This window comes from Balaenoptera physalus, assembly GCF_965194825.1.
Source record: "Balaenoptera physalus genome assembly, chromosome: 15".
NCBI classification, from domain to species: Eukaryota; Metazoa; Chordata; class Mammalia; order Artiodactyla; family Balaenopteridae; genus Balaenoptera; species Balaenoptera physalus.
The window spans coordinates 90906399-90922587 of NC_138894.1; the positions used below are offsets into that span (position 1 = coordinate 90906399).

Below are 16189 nucleotides of genomic sequence, written 5' to 3' on the forward strand. Positions count from 1 at the left end.
ACCACCAACCCGCAGAAGGGAAGGAAAAGAGTGGATGTGCCTTTGCTGATGAAGTGACTGCAAAGAAGCACAGGGCGGGAGAGCGAGGCAGGGATGCCCACTGTGGGCCTCCAGCTGCTAATGTTGGGGGCGGGGGAGGCAGTCTGTCTCCATGGGGTTGGAGGATGCTGAAGCCGAACTGGATGAAGGGAGAAAGGAAACTGCCAGGTGTTCAACAAGACGCAGGAAGTGCAAAGAGCTTTCTACACAGTTAACCATCAAGGGATTGCCTTTAGAAACTATTAGATGGAGAGGGACCCAAGCATAGGCATGAGTAGGATTTTTTCTGTGTATAAAATCACGATAAGCAGACTGATAAAGCACTGTTCTACACTCTAGAAAATGCCTGTGAATAAGAACAGCTCAAACGAATCCGTTGCTATGTCATCCCTCCAACAAGGCCCGGGGGCTCTCACCCCACGGGACAGTGAGAGGCGTTCAAGGCCCCCTTGTGTGGCAGCGGCCAGCAGCGTAGGCCAGGGGAGGTCAGTCCAGGGTCCCTCCTTGGCTTCCTGCTGTCTTGGGTCACAATCATAATATAAGCTCCACAAGGGCAGGTCCCCCAGCATCTTGTTCACTGTTGTATCCCTGGGCCCAGAGTCGGACTTGGCATACAATATAGAATTATTGAACTAACTTGTTGGACTGTACAGGGTAATCATCGTTCACACTAAAGAGAGCATTCCTGGCTTTATTCAAAGATTTTGTTCCAGCTGTTGTTTTGGGGTAGGTGTTCCTTCGATTCATTTTAAGCATTTTGGCAGGAAAGGTAGGGTTATGCATGTGAAAAATTAAGCAAACAGAACGGAGGGCAAAATTATGTCAGAAATCCCTGTGTAAGTCAATAAAACAGAGGACCTTTGTTTAGAAAAATTTAATTCACATACACAGTTTCAGAAATATCACAGAAAGTGAGGTTTATTCCTTCTCCAGGACAACTGGGATATCCAAGAAACCAGTGGGACACACCCGGTCTCCATGGTAACCTACCTGTTTCCAGTGACAGGAGAGCTTCCTTCCCGCCTCCATGTGGAATCCCGCAATAAGCTAAGGACCCAGCTTTCAAAAATAACAATTTCTGAACACAGGGGCCATACTAATTTTTTTAAAATATGGTTTCCTCATAGTGAAGATCCTGAAATAATTAACCAGATGTGTATGTAATTTTGCTGACAATTACATTTTCTTTCACAAGATCATAAATACAGACACTAGACTATAAAGATACGATTTTTTTTTAATTTCTAATTCAAGAAACTATGAGCAGGCACTGAGCTGGTAGCAAAGGCAACCTCTGATTTATCACATTTTATAGCAATATTATTTGCCTGGAGAGAGAGCCCAGCCCCCAAGCATCCCTCTCCTTCATTCACTCTGAAATTAATCTTTCCTATTAGCCAATTTCTCTTATGGCTGGCTCTGCCTTCATAACTTTCCACTGCTGACTCAATATCCTGGACTCAGACAGATTAAACCTCTGCAGAACGACAGGAATAACAGCCTAAGAAGCCTTTGGAGGGATGCCACCAGAAGTCAGGCACGGCCCTAACGAGGGCTGAGATGGCCCTGCTCACCAGCCGGTAAATAAATACAGTCAACCCGACATAAGCCCAAGATCAACCCAAGGTCAACCCAAGTCAACCCAATATCAACCCAAGTTCAAGGCAGGAGCAGACAGGCAGCGGGGAAGGATGACCCTCAGAAGTCCTTCAATTTGCAGGAGCTGAAGACCAGCAGTTCCACTCTGGGGCAGTCAGGAAGGAAGGGCTGGGATGGGATGGGGAACCAAAAGAGTTATTTTCAAATAGGGAGCTAAAAAACATCAGCCTGAGAGACAAACAGTAAGGACATTACTCCTGGAAGAGGGCCACTGCGCGATCACTCAGTGATGAGAATACAGAAGGAAAAGCAGGGGTAGGTGGTCCGAGGACATCAAACCACCTCATTAAAAGACCCAATGTCAACACAGCAGGAGCCGCGAAGCCTCCTTCCAGGTCAAGAAACAAAGTGAACGCCCGAAGTGAAGCAAACAAAACAGAAGAAGCACATCCTAGATCGTAAACAAACTCTACCCCTGCCACGTTGAAATGGCGAATTTCTTGGAAGACTTGGAACATTTTTTTTTTTTATATCCAAGTTAATAGAGTTACTCAGTATTGAATTTAGATGAGATTAACAAGTTCTAACAATGTAGCATGATAAATTTCCATTAATTCAAATCATCGCAAGTATGGAATTTATGGGTTCCAACCAGTCTGCCTATAAAAAGAAAGTTCGCTAAGCAAATTAAGAGGGTAAACAAGGTTATCAGAGGAATGCGTTCTTGGGGTTCCTTTTTAAAACCTTCTTTTTTTCCTAATTGCAAAACTAATACGTTCCCGTGGGTGAAAATTTAGAATGTAGAGCAATATGAAAAAGCAGAAAAGAGAAACCACTCATGATCCCATCAGACTCAACTGCTAACAGTTTGGTATATTTCCTTCCCATCTATTTTCTCTGACCCTTTTTTCCCTCCCTATCTAGTTCTACATCTTGCTTTTCAGCCCCATATTTAAGAGACACGTTTAAACTGCTTTATTTTCAACCCCTTTAGCAAATACTTACTAGCTTACTGCCAGAAATATGTTCATTTCAAAGAATTCTTAGTAACTCATTAAAAAGACCAATTTGAGGTGAAAGCTGGTCAGGAGTTTGCATCAATACATATACTTTTGTCTGAAAATAATACAATCACTTATCTTCTACAAAACTCCCTAATTCTGACTTTTCTCTGGTTCACAATTAGTCAAAACAAGAAGTTCAGTCCACCAGTTTCTTAGATCGTGAGCGGCATGAACTCCCAGAAAAAACAGAAGTGCCCCATTACACCGAGGAAGGCAACATCTACATCCTCTACGCTGTCTTTTCTTGCCAGATTGCCCTCTTAAAGGAATTGTAAACATGGGACTTCCCTGGTGGCACGGTGGCTAAGGCTCCGCGCTTCCAATGCAGGGGGCCTGGGTTCGATCCCTGGTCAGGAAACTAGATCCCACATGCATGCCGCAACTAAGCATTCACATGCCGCAACTAAGGAGCTGGCGAGCCGCAACTAAGGAGCCCACGTGCTGTAACTAATGAGCTGACGAGCCACAACTAAGGATCCCGCCTGCTGCAACTAAGACCCAGTGCAACCAAATAAACAAATAAATAATTTTTTTAAAAAAAAGGAATCGTAAACAGCTTCTAAGTAAGGCTCTCGGATCTAGAGCCTAAGATCTCAGCTCAACTGCCAACCTGCTTCCGTGCTCCCACAGCGAATACCCCAATGAAATCACACTCCTCCTTGGTACCAGGAGTCCCTGTCTTCTTAATCTCAGCTTCCTAAAGACATAGCACCACCCCTGGCACAGGAAGTTATAAGAAGGCACTGAATGGATGGATGGGTGGATGAAACACATAAAGGTCATCCCCCTAAGTTCAGTACCCTCTGCCCTACCCCTTCCTTCTAGTCTGTGCTCCACAAACTTGTTCCTCAATATTATCACTCTCTTCTGAATTGTGATGCCAGCTCTTCAGATGGCAGTTGCATCTGTGTTTCGTAAGAGGTTCATTTTTTTGTTGCAGTCAGTTTAGCTATAAAAATTCTCTCTATGCTTTATGTTGGATGTGCCTTACAACTCAAATTTACTTTTTTTTTTTTGGCCACTCCACGCGGCATGTGGGGTCTTAGTTCCCCAACCAGGGATCAAACCTGCACCCCCTGCAGTGGAGGCGAGGAGTCTTAACCACTGGACCGCCAGGGAAGCCCCTCAAGTTTACAATTTTAAGCATTTTTCCTGGCTTGTAGAGCTGACAGAGAATTTACAGGTTATCTAGCCCCAAGCTGCATTTGACAAATGAGGAAACTGAGATCTGGGGAGGAAAAGCTGCCCATGCCAAGTGAAACTAGACATTCATAACAGGAGGGCAGTCACTCCACCAGCCCATAACGTCGTGATGCTTTCCAGGCCACTGTCCTGCAATTTTCATGAACACGTAAAACACTCACCACCAGTGACAGCACAGGAAACAGCATTAGTGCACTGAACCGCACAGTCGCACATTCAGGACTGCAAAGCAAGCCCCTTAGCTGAGGTGCTAAGTTTTAAATAATTCAATTCACTCACCATCCTACAGTTGAGAGAAGAGGATGGTGGTTTGGCCACACATCTGGACATCCACTGAGTCCCAGGCTCAGTGCCAGGAATGCGGGGCCACGGAGGAGAAATCCACAGGGGCCCCATATGCAAAGAGGCCCACTGCCCCGGGAGAGGCAGAGGAGCTCAGTCCCCAACCTGCTAGGTCAGGCCCTAGAGAGGCGCATCAGCAAAGGGCCTGGAGAATATGGCCAGGAGCCCAATCTGTCCTCCCTGGGGGGACAAAGGTGACAATGGCTCCCCCCTGGGCCTGAAAGAATGGGTGGTGAATTAGCCAGCGTTCTCCAGATAAAGAGACATATGCAAATACAGGATATGCATATATCTTATATCTTGTGTGTGTGTGTGTATACACACACACACATATATATACATACACACACACATACAGTAGTCCCCCCTTATCCGAGGGGGATACGTTCCAAGACCACCAGTGGATGCCTAAAACCACAGACAGTACTGAACCCTATATTGCTATATTTTTTTCCTGTACATACATACCTATGATAAAGTTTAAACTATAAATTAGGCACAGTAAGAGATTAACAACAATAATAATAAAATAGAACAATTATAACAATTTACTGTAATAAAAGTTATATGAATATGGTCTCTCTCTCAAAATAGCATATTGTACCATTCTCATCCTTCTTATGATGACAGGAGATGATAAAAGGCCTACATGATGAGATAAAGTGAGGTGAATGACGTACGCATTACGATGTTATGTTAGGCTTCTACTGACCTTCTGATGATACGTCAGGAGGATCATCTGCTTTGGGGATCCTGGATCACTTGAGCCATGAAGATGTCGATGGTTGGATGTCAGGAGCAGATGATACTGATGGTTGGGGATCCCAGGGGGATGAAGTGGGACAGTGTGATATTTCGTTATGCTACTCAGAACATCACAAAATTTTATTTTATTTTCTTTTTTTCTTTTTTTAACATCTTTATTGGAGTATCATTGCTTTACAGTGGTGTGTTAGTTGCTGCTGTATAACAAAGCGAATCAGCTATACATATACATATGTCCCCATCCATATCCCCGCCATCTTGCGTCTCCCTCCCACCCTCCCGATCCCACCCTTCTAGGTGGTCACAAAGCACCGAGCTGATCTCCCTGTACCATGCGGCTGCTTCCCACTCGCTATCTATTTTACATTTGGTAGTGTATATATGTCCATGCCACTCTCTCACTTCGTCCCAGCTTACCCTTCCCCTTCCCCGTGTCCTCAAGTCCATTCTCTACGTCTGCGTCTTTATTCCTGTCCTGCCCCTAGGTTCTTCAGAACCTTTTTTTTTTTTTTAAGATTCCATATATATGTGTTAGCATACGGTATTTGTTTTTCTCTTGCTGACTTACTTCACTCTGTATGACAGTCTCTAGGTCCATCCACCTCACTACAAATAACTCAATTTCATTTCTTTTTATGGCTGAGTAATATTCCATGGTATATATGTGCCACATCTTCTTTATCCATTCATCTGTTGATGGACACTTAGGTTGCTTCCATGTCCTGGTTATTGTAAATAGTGCTGCAATGAACATTGTGGTACATGCCTCTTTTTGAATTACGGTTTTCTCAGGGTATATGCCCAGTAGTGGGATTGCTGGGTCGTATGGTAGTTCTATTTTCAGTTTTTTGAGGAACTTCCATACTGTTCTCCCATCGCAAAATTTTAAATTTAGGAATTATTTCTAGAATTTTCCATTTAACATTTTTGGACCACAGTTGAGCACAGGTAATTGAAACCGTGGAAAGTGAAACCACCGATAAGGGGGGACTACTGTATATACATATATAGATAGATTTATTACAGAAATTGGCTCACACAATTTGAGGCCAAGACGTCCTACAAGCTGGAGAACCAAGAAAGCCAGCGGTGTAAGTCCCAGTTCACGTCCAAAGGCCCAAGAACCAGGAACACTGAAGTCCAAGGACAGGAGAAGATACATGTCCTAGCTCAAGAGAAAGAGCCAATTTCTCCTTCCTCTGCCTTTCTGTTCTACTCAGGCCCTCAGTGGATTAGATGACACCCATCCACAATGGTGAGGGCAATCTTCTTTACTCTGTCTACTGAACCAAATGCTAATTTCTTTCAGAGACACCCTCACAGGCATACCCATACATCCCATACATAATGGTTTACCAGCTACCTGGGCATCCCTTAGCCCTGTCGCATAAAATTAAAAAATAAAATTTTATCTGACACAAAATTAATCATCGCAGGTGAGATTTGTCCAAGAATCTTACAGATTAGTTATTCTCATGAGGCCACTTGCAGAGTAACATTCCATCATCCACCCATTTGGGTCCTCTGTGCCTACCACCACCCTGTCGTAACTCCCCTCATGACCCCCCTAACACTAGGGGGCATCCCCCCAAAGAACAGCTAATTCAGCAGAAATGGGCTACGTGATGCAGTAGCCAAAGTCTGGGAAGCAATTCTGAGACTGAATGATGATGACGGCGATCATGATGGTGGCTATAGTGGCGCTAGTGATGGTGATGGTGATGATAGTGGTGATGGTGATGATAGTGGTGATGGTGATGATAGTGGTGATGGTGATGATAGCGGTGCTAGTGATGGTGATGGTGATGATAGTGGTGATGGTGATGATGAGGGTGACAGTGATAGTAACTAACAGTGACGGGCGATGATGAGGATGATGTGGTTGCACTGGAAAGCCAGCAACTGGCCCAGGACAACACACAGGGGGAAGGAGTTACAGTGGAAGGAACACAGGGAGACCTTTACACTGCTTGAGAGTCCCTGGCCCCGAGGACCTGGAGTCCCTTACCTGTGCTACACCTCCCCTGCCCCACCCCCACAACAATGTTGAAAATAATTCCCAAATGCACAAGCTTTCACTTTACAGCTAGCTCTGAGAACAGTCAGCCAGGCCATATTGTCTTTAGGTCAGGTAAAAGCACATCACCGGGAATGTAGGCTAATAAAAGCAATAATCCTTTATCCTGTCTTTAGAGAGAAAGAAGAGAAAAAAAGCCATCCCCAGAGAATAAGAATGCCAAAGCTCTGGCATGAAGGAAAGCCAGGACTTAGCATCTGTCCAAGGCCTGTCTCTACCTTTACTCGCCAGGAAGGAGAAACACACCCAAACGAGCCGGGGCAGCCAGCTCGGCCGGCTCCCACCCCTGGAGCCCAGGCTGCGTCACAAAGCGTGGCACTGGCACCGCACGACTGAGGGATTTTTAATAAAGCCTCCTTCCTGCCGCCGCCGCCGCCCCACGCTCTGGCGAGGGCTGAGAGTGAGAGAGCGGGCAAGCCCGCCACCAGTCCTGCCCATCAGGGGACCCCCCACCGGCTCACTCAGCCACGCCCGTAAATACGGAAAACGGCACGACATTGGAAACGACTGTCTTTAAACCCAGGTGATTGATTTGGAGAGGTCCTCACTTCCCTCCAAAAGTGGATTACAGCGCAGCAGAGAGAAAGGATGGGAGTGACAGGGAAGGGTGGGGAGCTGTCGTCAATTCTGTCTTCTGGAAACGTCTGTTAAATGCACAGGAAGGAAGCAGAGACCCGAGCATTTTGCTGCTGGAGGGAAAACAGCACTGCGATCCACACATACGGCTGCTCAGAATCATAACTCTGCCAGTGTTGCCGGGAGCCCCCCTTCAGCCCATTGGCACCCACGCATCCAAACTAATAAACGCTTTCCAAGTGCCCAAGGGGGGAGGGGATTAGGGGGTCTGGGCCTCCTAATGTCTGAGAAGTAACCCACAGGTCTCTCTCTATGTGCCGCCCCCCCCCCAAGTTCAGGGTCAGTGTGGCTGCATCAGGGACCCTGAGCGACGCCTCGCAGGAGACGAGAGCTGGGACAATCCAACACGGCAGCTCCCCAAACCCCAAATCATGGCCCTCCCGGCTCCCTTCCAGGACCCCTGGCGCACGCATATTCACAGGCTCTCACGTCACGCGCCTTGCTGCTACAGTCTGGGTCAAAATATGCCTAATAAACCTGAATTTGAAAAGAAACACTTATTGCTGAGGAAGCCGTGCAGCAACCTCCACTTCCGCAGACATGTGACCAGCCGGACCCAACTGGGTCCTCTACACCCAGCTTTCATGACATTGTCTGACGGGGGCCCAGAACCCCTTTTCTCACATGAGCAAACTCAGAAAGGGTCACTCAGCCAATAAACAACAGAGCAGAGACTGACTGGAACCCCGGTCTGCCTGACCCCATCCCTGGTCCTTCCCCTGGGATATTCTGAAAAATAGGGTCCAACAACCCCAATCCTTCAGGAAGAAACAAGACACTCTCAGTGTCGGCGGTGAAAGTTCTCTGCATCAGTGAGTGGTAGAGACCATTTGTGACCCGGTGGTCTACACACCAGACCCAGATCGACCTATATACACTGGGTATACAATTTCTGTGTCTCAGGCTGCACATTTGTAAAATGGGATCTCCTCCCCTGCTACTTTCCTCAAAGAACAAAACTGACACAAGAGGGGACTTCCCTGGCAGCGCAGGGGTTAGGAATCCGTCTGCCAGTGCAGGGGACACGGGTTCGAGCCCTGGTCTGGGAAGATCCCACATGCCGCGGAGCAACTATGCCCGAGCGCCACAACTACTGAGCCTGCGTGGCCTAGTGCCCGTGCTCCAAAACAAGAGAAGCCACCGCAATGACAAGCTCGCACACCACAACGAAGAGTAGCCCCCACTCGCCACAACTAGAGAAAACCTGCGCTCAGCAACGAAGACCCAACGCAGCCAAAAATAAATAAAATTAATTAATTAAAAAGATGACACAGGAAGAGACTTCTGAAACACACAATGTATGGCGGCGCATGCACCCCCTCCCTCCCCCAGGGCCTTCCTCCACATCTATTGACCAAGAAACCTCTCTGCGTGTCCACACACTTAAACTGAGTCACTCCTACCAGGCCAAGTACTGGGGCAAAGGAAGCTGCGCCCTGTACCACTCATGCCCTCGAAGGAATTTACATTGCCTGGGAGGTGATGGCAGGAAAAGCCACAGAAGGGCATCTCCTTACTACCTAATAGGTGTGGAAGAGAAGGTTTAATTCTTGCTTCTTCTGCTATCTACCAATGGCTTTGGGCTACTTATTTTGCCCTGGGCATCCTCCATGTTTTCATTTTAAAAAATAGGTTTGATACCATTTGCCTCGCATGTTCCTGCTGAAACAAGATAATGTAGCAGGGCCTCACAACACAATTACACACCCTGTACTTTAAATTCCAACACTTTGCTGGATACTCCGGAGTTCACAAAAGAAACGTGAGGGAGGCAACTTCAGTTAGTCCAGCCAACATGCTCTGGGCATCCCAGGTGCCCGGCGCTGTGCTAGGTGACAGATGAGGGGCCAGTAAGACCTGAGGCTCCTTCAAAGAGCTCCCCAACCCACAGGGAGACAGCACTGGCTACTTTAGCAGCCTGAGGGAGAAGCCAATTCTAACTGGAAGACTCCAGGAAGGCCTCCCAGAGGGGACCCTTGAACCAAATCTATAAAAGGAACCAGAGGAAGAAAAGGCAAATCTAGACACAGAAAGCCGGTGGGTAGTTGCCCGGGGCCAGGGGTGGGAACAGGGAATGACAGCTAATGGGCACGAGGGAGCCTTCCGGGGCCGAGGAAAACGCTCTAAAACTGGATTGTGGTGACAGTTGCACAACTCTGTAAGTTTACTACTGAAAAGTATCGAATAATAGTTTTGTTTTTTTTTTTTTTGGCCATGCCGTGCAGCATACAGGATCTTAGTTCCCCATCAGAGATAGAACCTTCACCCGCGGCAGTGAAACCTCAGAGTCCTAACCACTGGACCACCAGGGAAGTCCCATCTAATAATACACTTTTTTTTTTTTTTGGGCTGCGTTGGGTCTTCGTTGCTGCGCGCGGGCTTCCTCTAGTTGCGGCGAGCTGGGGCTACTCTTTGCTGCGGTGCACAGGCTTCTCTTGTTGCGGAGCATGGGCTCTAGGCACACGGGCTTCAGTAATTGTGGCACACTGGCTCAGCAGTCGTGGCTCGCAGGCTCTAGAGCGCAGACTCAGTAGCTGTGGCGCACGGGCTTAGCTGCTCTGCAGCATGTGGGATCTTCCCGGACCAGGGATCGAACCCGTGTCCCCTGCATTGGCAGGCAGATTCTCAACCACTGCGCCATCAGGGAAGTCCTACTAATACACTTTAAATGGGTACACTCTGTGGTATATGAATTACACCTCAATAAAGCTGTTAATTGAAAAAAAATTTTTTAAAGATCGAGTAGGAGTTTAGTGGATCAAGTCTGGCTGGGTGAGAAGAAAGACGCTGTGCCCACCTGCCTGGCCTCACCCTCACTGTCCCACCTCCAGCCGCTCCACTCCCCCACCTCCCTCCAGACACCTCCTCCCGAGGCTTTTCCCCAGGCCCGGGCCGGGGTGGGAGCTGCCCTCCCAGCACCTGTCAATTCCACCAGCTCACTAGATGTTCTCCCCACCCCCAGCCAAGACCAAGCTCTCAGGGGCAGGGATGAAGCCCGTGCCCAGCTTTCGGAGCCCAGCTTGAAGCAAGGCCACAGTAGGTGTTCAGAAGAAGTTAGTAAGGAAGAGAATGAACCGGGGGGTTGAGGGGGGTGGAAAGGGACAGGATGAAATGGAAGTCGAGCTCCAGGCTAAGGGATCAGGCTTTGCTGGGCGTTGGGAAGAAGAGGCGTGGGGATGGGGAGGAGGGCTGGGCAGCAGAGGTCTGACCCATTAGATGGGTGGGGAAATGGGGGAAGGGCAGGGGGCGGTGGACTCTGGGCTCTGCTTTGACGTGTAGTAGCACGGAGCACACACACAGCACTGCGTCAGGGTGGTGGGAGAGCCCACTGTCAGTGCACAGACGTGACAGCAGGTGCCTGACCAAGGGGACACACAGCAAGGGAAGACTTCGGCTAGGGCAACAGGGTATTCAGGCAATCAGGGAAGACTTTCAAGAGGGGAACTGCATACCTCCAAAAGCTTTTTTCCTGTGTCCAAGACCATGGCTGCTTTATCCAAAGAGTCAGAATTTAACAATCCTGAGTATTTCTTAATCAAGGGTCAGAAACCCATCACTAGCTCCTCAAAGAAGACTTCTCGTCTAACGAGGCAGGTGAGGCTGATGCCAGCACCCCTACTCCAGTCTTCTGGCTTCCTGCCAGCCTGGGTTGTACTAAGACTCTAAAAAGAGACAAATATCCAGAAAACACAGCTACTGGATTAGCAAGCAGGGGCCTAGGGGTAGGGTGCACTGGGCTTATAAATGAAAATGTAAAGGTAAAAGAAGGCATCTTTGCTGCCCTGATGCAGGCGGGGGAGGGAGCCTGAGGCCTCTCAGAAAGTGTCTTTAGTTAGTCACGTGTCATGAACGCAAAGATATGAAGCATTGCCTCTGAAATTCAATTCGACTTGAAATGACATGGCCGAGGCAAGGCTCTCTTAAAGGATTCACTGAGCTTTTCAGATGATTTTTTTCTTTTTAATTCTTTAGACTTGCACCTTGCTCAGTGCCTAAGAAATGTTCCACTTGTCAAACTGTACTGATTACCTGAAGTTACATTAAACCCACACCAGTAGATTCCAACGGATTTTTTTTCTTTTTGGTGGAAAGTGATTTGAAAGAAAGAGTTTTTTCCATGGGGCAAGTGGCACTGAGAGGCCCTAAGCCCGCTCTGCTATCTCCATATACAGTTACCCTCTGTCATCCCCTGATTAGAAACTCAACCCAAAGGGAAGAAGACAAGAGCCACATGAGATGCACAGATGTGCAGACTTGCGTGTGGGCATGAAAACATGAAAGGAACCCAACGAGACTGTGGGATAATGGTGAGTCGTAAAGTAGAGCATGATTAAGCCTCCAAGTGCCCTCCTTCCCCAAGCACAACGACATCAGGGGCTGACAAACTAGCAAAACACACATAATCCCCCATCAAGTCCGGGCTGGCAACTCATAAATTGGAAGCATTATCCTGCAAAAAACAAGCACTGTTTAGGGCTTGCTGGAATGCTAAATTCTAATACAAACCCAATCCCCAACCTAGATAAAATTTGGGCTGCCAAGAAGCTTGCTATCTGGTGCCAAATAAACTCTGGGGCTCCTTATTAGTACCCTGGATTATCAGACCTTGGCACTCTACTACTTCCAAGTGGCAATGCAAGGTCTTAGAGTAAGTCTGGGGGAGGCCTGTGGGAATAAGCGGAATACAGCTACCCTGAGGGACGAACACTCACCATGGTGTTTTTTGTTTTGTTTTGTTTTTAAAGATTTTTTTTTTTTTGATGTGGACCATTTTTAAAGGCTTCATTGAATTTGTTGCAATACTGCTTCTGTTTTATGTTTTGGTTTTCTGGCCACGAGAAAACCGTGGGATCACCGCGGGATCTTAGCTCCCCGACCAGGGATCAAACCCACACCCCCTGCATTGGAAGGCGAGGTCTTAACCACTGGACCACCGGGGAAGTCCCTCACCATGGTGTTTTATGTGAATGGTGACCTTGGAATTGTGCACACAGAGCCCTGAAAAGAGGGGGGTGCCAGCCCCAGATGATAGCACTACCTCTTTACCAGATGAAACTCCACAGCAGCTCCAATAGAAATGGGGCTTGGTACGAGTGCAAGGCCCAGGCTGGGGAGTGTGGGCCAACAGGGGCCCACTCCTTGTCCTTCTGTCGCTTGTATTTCTAATTCTGCACAGTCCTGTGGCCAGAAAGGGACATTAGGACAAATTCTGAAGGAATTCATCCAAGCTTTTTATTTATCTAGAGTCTCTCTCTAGAAGGGCTTATTGGAAATGAATGGGTCATTGGCTAGAGTTGGGGCAAATCTTTGTTCTTCTGGGGTTTTGACTTATTCTTGTTTCTCCACAAGAAGATGACCTTCCGGGCATCTGATTCCCAAAGCCAGGTCTCCCAAATTATTATCGCACGTTGACATCTATTTTCCAACTTACAAAAATCGGAATGCAAATGGAGCAGGCAAGGCGAGAACATGGCACCACGTCCCACGGCAAACAGGAGGCAGAGCCCCTGGCCCTTCCCTCTGGCACATTATCCAATAAAACCTCAAGAGCTCGGTAATTACAGGCGCTTTCAAAAGTGAAACAGAAATAGATCTAGGGCCAAAACACTGGTTTCCTTAAGGCAAAGGGCTGGGTTTTAACTAGGGGGGAAAAAAATCCCAGCTTTTGGTCTGTCTTCTGAGCAGAGAAAGTCAGACTGAATTTTTAAAAATATTATTATTGAATTGGAATATGGGGAAGAGAATAGGATTCAGATCAAGAGCCTTCTCTCCTCCAGGATATAAAACCATTTTACGAAACACGAAAAGCAGGTTCCGTTCTAAGTATGCTCCTGACACCAAATCAGGATAACAAATTAGCTTATTCGTTCCCCTGACCTGCAATCACTGTTGAGATCGCAGGGCTCCGGTCCTGCTGGAAGACAGACCAGAGGTTTCTGCTACTGTGTCGTAAAAGCCTGAACAAGCTTCCTTGAGAACACCAACCGGGAGCATCTGATACTTAGAAAGGCACCTAGACCCAAACGCGGGCCCTGCCCACTCCATGCCAGTGCTTCATTTTAACAGCCTTATGTACCATGAGGTCAGCTGCTCCCTTGGCGAAGGGTTTTTTTTTTTCCTACCGGGAAGGGTCCTGAGAGGAAGAAACCAGAGATGGAGGAAAGGAATCACGGGCTGTGGCAGAAGGCGGCAGAGCAGCCCTGGCCAGCTCACCCTGCTGGGTCTGAGCAAGCGCTGCGGTGCTGCTGGCAGGACTCCGCCAGAGAGAGAATCGTGGTGAGAGGTGTGTGCACACTCACTGCAGTTCAATGAGTAGTAGGTCTGAAACTAAATTTAAAAATTAAGGCGTGGGGCTAGGATGCAGACCCTCAGCCTCCTGCGTAAGGCTGGTCAGAGGGAGAGGGGATCGCCGTTGACGGGGGTGGGGGGCGGTGGTACCCAGAGAGTGTTCAATGCCAGGGGATCGCCGTTGACGGGGGTGGGGGGCGGTGGTACCCAGAGAGTGTTCAATGCCAGGGCCTACGGCAGGACTCGCCGTCCCGGCAGTCATGCTCCTCTAGGGGGAATCGATGTTGGCGGGGAGGAAAAGGGGGCAGCCTTCGGCGTGACCAGGCCTGGCCAGGGGGCCCTGGGAGCCCGAGATCCGTCTCCGCGGGGAGCGCCACTTCACACCGGGGCTCTCAGATTGCAGATGTGCACGCCCCGGGGACTAGGCACTTGTTGAACAAAAGGGCTCCTGACTTCCGCAGCCTCTGCCTTCGGCCAGGAGAGGGACCCCCGCTCGGGCGCCGGAGCCTTCGCAGCTAGAGAAGGGCCGGCGCCCCGCGCTGCGCGCTACTGCACCTTCGAGGCGGCGCCGCCCGGGAGCTGCGGCGGGGAGGCGGCGCAGCAGGCAGCCTAAACTTTCTCGAATCTCGGAGCTTCATGGTTAAGTTAGGACGGCGAGTGAGGCACAAAACACGCGCGGGGTGGCGGGGGGGTGTAAGAGTCCCACCCACGATAAAGAAAACAAAAGGATTTTTTAAAAGAGAGACGCTAATCCAATTAACATTAACACCTACTATGTGCCAGGCACTGGGCCGAGAGCTATCTTTAGTGGTTCTCATTTTAACCGTCACGACAGACCCCGAGGGAGGAACTGTCCCCATTTGATAAGAAAACCGCGACCCGGGAAGGTGGCGTGTCGGGCCCAGGTCGCAGTGCGAGTCACGGCGATGCCAGGGCTCCTAACTCCGCAGCAGGGCTCTGTACGTCGCCCCTCCGCCTGGGGAAGAGGGAGCAGATGGCCGCCGCGAGGGCCCCCTCCCCAGGCGACTCACGTGGGCCGCGCGGACCTGTCCCCGGGCAGGGCTAGCCCGGGCTGCCCCCTAAGCCCGGGCTAGCCCCCTCGGATCCCAGCTATCCTCCGGGGCTCTGTACTCCGTCCGCACTGGGCCGGCCGGCCGGGACCCCGGGCTCCGCGCTCGAGGTGGACCGCCCACGCCCACCCTGCCACACGCGCCTCACGCACAGCCGCTTACACACTACACGCTCCCCGCCCCGGTCCCCACCAGCAACTGCGCCCCGACACACAATTCCACAAACGCAGCCCCAAATGTGCACATCGAACTGCACACACGGATCCCCACGAGGACACGCCATTCCAGGGACACACCACCGTACTCAGTCACCCACAACTCCACCGCGCAGAGAAACACAATCACCCCTCAACACACACACGCACACACACACGCAGAGAGCCCGATCGCAGCGCACGCCGGTGCACACGCCCGTACTCCCCGCAACCCCGCAGCCCGCCCCTTTCCTACCTGCTCCGTCGCAGGACGCTATCCGCCGGCTCCCCGAGCCCAAGTTCCGAGCCACCGGCGCTGGGGCGGGCGCGGGGCGCTGTGAGGGGCGAGCGCGCCGAGGCCGGAAAGGGTGCCTAGGAGCGCGGGCCTCCGTGAGCCCGCAGCCGCCGCGCCGGCCCTGCGCTCATCTCCTCCCAGAAAGACAAAAGGAAGCCGGCAGTGAGGGAGAGAGCGAAGTGGAGGTGCCCGCCAGTCCGCCGATCCGCCAGTCCGCCGTCTGCAGTCGCTGCGGCCCGCCTGCCAGACCCGGGAAGGAAGGGACGCGAAGGCGGGGCCCGGAGGCGGGGCACGCGGCCGGGGCGGGAGCTCAAGTTTCCTGCGGACCCGCCCCCGCCTCGACCACGCCCCAATTTAGCCCCACCCATCAACCCACTCAGGTCACGCCCCCGGCCCTAACCACGCCCCCAGATGGCCTTGCAGCGCCCGGCCGCCGCTCTTCCAACGCCGGCCCCTTGCCCCTCTCTAGCGCACTCTGCCCGGCTGAGGCCTTGTCCCGGTCTCAGCCCCGCCTGGATCTCGGGGCAGGGGCGGGGCCAAGCACCGGCTCCGCCCCCCTAACCTTTGGCCTCTGGCCTGAGGGTGTGGGAGAGGCCTGGAGGCGGCACCCGGGAGGG

At 50.4% G+C, this 16189-nt stretch overlaps 1 protein-coding gene across 3 annotated transcripts in view; it reads right to left on the reverse strand.

Annotated features, from left to right (window-relative positions):
• Positions 1-15847, reverse strand: part of HPCAL1 (hippocalcin like 1) — a 111499-nt gene extending 95652 nt beyond the window's left edge. For 2 of the 3 annotated variants that reach the window (XM_082425878.1, XM_082425877.1), the window contains exon 1: positions 15534-15847. The gene's annotated coding sequence lies outside the window, so the exon portion shown is untranslated. The remainder of the gene's footprint in view (positions 1-15533) is intronic. The other variant, XM_082425876.1, reaches the window with a different exon arrangement.
• Positions 15848-16189: the final 342 nt, after the last annotated feature.